At 48.4% G+C, this 2,869-nt stretch overlaps 1 long non-coding RNA gene across 1 annotated transcript; it reads left to right on the top strand.

The window, feature by feature from the left end:
* The first annotated feature begins 582 nt into the window (after positions 1-582).
* On the top strand, positions 583-1,919 carry LOC141991745 (uncharacterized). Its single transcript, XR_012640445.1, has 3 exons — positions 583-777; positions 1,377-1,572; positions 1,848-1,919. It is a non-coding gene; the product is annotated as an uncharacterized LOC141991745 (long non-coding RNA).
* The last annotated feature ends 950 nt before the right edge of the window (positions 1,920-2,869 follow it).

Genomic DNA, 2,869 nt, shown 5'->3' with positions numbered 1-2,869 from the left:
AGATTATTGTCTCCATTTTACATGTGGGAAACTGAGGCATGGAGACATCAAGTGACTTGCCCAAGGTCACCCAGGGAATCTGTTCCAGAGACAAGGATTGAAACCAGAGCTCCTGAGTTCTTGTCCAGTGCCTTAAACACAAGATTGTCAACAGTTTTCTTGGGTTTATATAGGGACTGAGCTAGATGGTAGACCCAGCGTGGGCCAGGATTATGGTGCAGAGGGTGTATGGATCCAGAATTGCATAGCGAGGATTTTTGCTGGGCAGAACAGTGTGGGGAACTCAGGACTGATATACGGGCGACAGTCCAGGTCTGGATTGAGGGGCTGTGGCAGAACTGTGTGTGTGCATAGATGCAACATATGCCCTGACGTGAGTTCTTGCACAAGGGCAGGAGCTGCAGAATTTACTGTTTGATCAAGTTGTTGTTCGGCAAAAGGTCTTTGCTTAGTGCTCAGCATTTAGCAGACTCAATGGTAATTAGTGTCTTCGAGTCGTGCCTGAATGTCGGAGCCCTGATGGTCAAGGTGGTGGTTCCTGTTTCAGCCATCCATGTTTCCTTTGCTTTATTCCAGGAGAGCTTGTGACATGGACCTGCTTTAAAATCACAGTCCCATTCTCCACTCCAGGCCATACAGCTAAATACTGTGGAGGCCTCTGAAATGAAGACTCCAGAGAGGACAGAACTGACAAAGGCCTGGAAGTCCTGGTGTCCCAACAGGGAACGCCCGCAGCTCATCAGAGGTGACAAAAGAACAGACCTGCTAATAGCAAAGGTGAGCCAGATTGGCAGAGATTTCACGGGGACAAGATTCAAGCTCTGGAGATGTCCAGATCCCAGGTTTTAAATTCAGGCATGTCTCTAGTTATTATTGTGTGCTGCAATGATCTAGCAAGTGGAAATCTCTACTGGACTGAAACAGTGTGTGCCAGAGACCCTATACTGCTAATGGAGATTCTCCTTTAACTCCAGTGCTAGGGGACCTATGTTTTACGAGGAGGAGCATCAGAATTCCATCCCTGTGGTTGCCAGGAGGGGCTGAGCAGCTGCACTGTGCAGCACAACGACCCCATAGGTTGCCATGGATTTAAGTATTTTCTGTGCCCCCAAGACAACGCAGCCCCCTGAAATGGTTGCTGGTGAGCTGGCTCTCTTCATCACTCCCTAGCTAGCCAGTCCCTGAGGCCATGAAGTGAACTCTTCATGGAAGATACACATTGCTGGTACTTGCATGTCCCCAGCTGCTGGCTCAGAGCAAGAGGTGTGTTTTACTAGCATAGACCATTGCAGAGTTAAATACTGTTTCTGGCTTGTTGGCTTTTTGTTTTTTGTTTCAAAGGGCTGAATAATTTTATAACCCGTTTATTTCTGCAGGCTGAGGTAACGTCGGTCAATCCCCATGTTTCAGTCCATAAGCTGCTCACTGCAGAGGTCAGGAAGGACATGATTTTGCCCCTATGCAGCATTGCTCCACTGGCCAGGTGCACTGTGGTTGTTTTCCCTCTGAAGCATCAGGTGTCAGGACCTGCACTTCTGGCATGCTGGGTACCCCACGCATCTGCACTTGCAGGTAAGTGGGGCTTACCGGCACTGGTTTAGCAGTTCGGAGCCATACGCTAAATCCTGTTGGTTTCCCTCTTTAAGTGAGGAGGGCCTGGGTGAAGTTATAGGGATTTGGGTCAGGATCTCCTCTGCAATTAACACACGATGAAGCATTTTAATCATCATTTAGAGTTACACCAACGTCCCTTTGCAGATCTCTTTACCCATATTTTTAAAGACCTTGCTCTGGTTTCATATTTTAACTTTTCCCCCAACATTTAGCTGTTTCTTTATCATTTCTAGGGGCAGCCCAACTTATCAGCCCCCACTCTGGGGGTCTGGGCCAGACATTCCATTTCATTACAAGCGGGGGGCATCAGTTGGAAGTGACAGAGCAGGTGAGAGACCTGGGTGTGTGGGTCGATCACAGGTTGAGAATGAGCTATCAATGGGATGGGGCCGAGGAAAAGGCAAATGTAATCCTAGGATGTATTAGGTGAAATATTTCCAGTAGAGAGATAGAGAAGTATTAATGCCATTGTACTAGGCACTGGTAAGGCCTCATTGGCAATACTGGGTACAGTTCTGGTCACCCACATTCAAGAAAGATTACTCAAGCTGGAGGAGGTGCAGAGAAGAGTTAATAGGATGATCAGGGGAACGGAGGGCCTGTCTTCTGAGAGGAGACGGCTTGTTTAGCTTAGCAAAGAGAAGGCTGAGAAGAGATCTGATTGCACTCTATAAATACATTTGGGAGGTAAATACCAGGGAGGAGGAAGAGCTATTTAAGCTAAAGGCCAATGGTGGCACAAGAACAAATGAGAATAAACTGGTCATGAATAGGCTGGAAATTAGGAAGTTTCTAACCAGCAGAGTGGGGAAAGTTCTGGAAGAGGAGTTGTGGGGCAAACAACTAAATACGTTTTGAGAGAGAGCTGGACAAATGTATGAGTGTGACTGTCTGACGGGGCTGGTTGTGCTGGTGTGGGGCAGGGCTCAGCAGCTCTGGGGCTTTCTTCCAGTTTACGTCTTATATGTTCCTAAAGCTCATGCTTCAGGGTTTCAGCCGGCCATTGGCAGGGGTCAGGAAGGGATTTCCCCCTCAATGTATTCTGGGAGGGTTTTTTTAATCTCCCTCCTCTGAAGCATCAGGGATGGCCAGGGTTGGGACACTGGGTGGGGTGGGCCAGGGCTCTGAGGTGGCAGTGGGCGTTCTCTCTCTCAATTGCTTGGCTGGCTGGTTCTTGCTCACATGCTCAGGGTCTGACTGATTGCGATATGTGGGGTCACAAAGGAATTCTCCCCCCGGTCGGATTGTAAGTGAC

This window comes from Natator depressus, chromosome 7 (assembly GCF_965152275.1).
Source record: "Natator depressus isolate rNatDep1 chromosome 7, rNatDep2.hap1, whole genome shotgun sequence".
NCBI lineage: Eukaryota > Metazoa > Chordata > Testudines > Cheloniidae > Natator > Natator depressus.
This window is presented reverse-complemented; position numbering and strand designations above follow the sequence as displayed.